The following is a 654-nucleotide window of genomic DNA, read 5'->3' as shown; positions in this document are numbered from 1 at the left end:
TGTGAAGGTGGGTGTGCAGGCAGGGGTGCCCAGGGCTGTCCTTCCCAGCAGGGTCCCTGCACCCCAGGGGCTGTGTGCCAGGGCAGGGACTCTGCCGCCTACCAGGGTCAGCACTCAGCCTGCCCGGGGAGCTCCCCAGGGTTCTGCAGGGAGAAGCTATGGGATGAAGAAGCGACCTCTGGCAGGGCAGGTCAAGATTTTCCTGCTGTCGAGAAGGTGGTGTTTGGATCAGGTTTGCTCACAGCTCCAGGTCATCACAGGACATTTGCAGAGGGTCCTTTTGAAAAAATCATTGAGGCAACATTTAAATGAATGGGGAGGGGTCTGCGCTTTGAGTTTTCTCTTCATGGTTGTCTAGGTGGGAAGTAGGAGATGGGAATTTCTTTCCCCCTTGTGGAAAACACACGGAGACCCCAGTTCTCATTAGCATATGTCTGAGCTACTCCTTAGCTGCTGCAGACACAGAAATGCCCAGGGGTAGTGCCCTGCTGCCAGGAGGGGTCTGGAGGGAAGAGCTGAGCACACAGTGTGTGGGATAGGGTCTGTGAACATGTAAGAGTCATGGGTACAAAGAAACAGCTCCCGCCAGGGACAGATCCTGGCAGCTGAGATGGAGACTTGGCAGGGAGTAAGTGGGAGCTGCTACCAGGAATG

The sequence above is a fragment of the Egretta garzetta genome, unplaced genomic scaffold, assembly GCF_000687185.1.
Source record: "Egretta garzetta isolate BGI_Z169 unplaced genomic scaffold, ASM68718v1 scaffold830, whole genome shotgun sequence".
In the NCBI taxonomy this organism is placed as follows: domain Eukaryota; kingdom Metazoa; phylum Chordata; class Aves; order Pelecaniformes; family Ardeidae; genus Egretta; species Egretta garzetta.
This window is presented reverse-complemented; position numbering follows the sequence as displayed.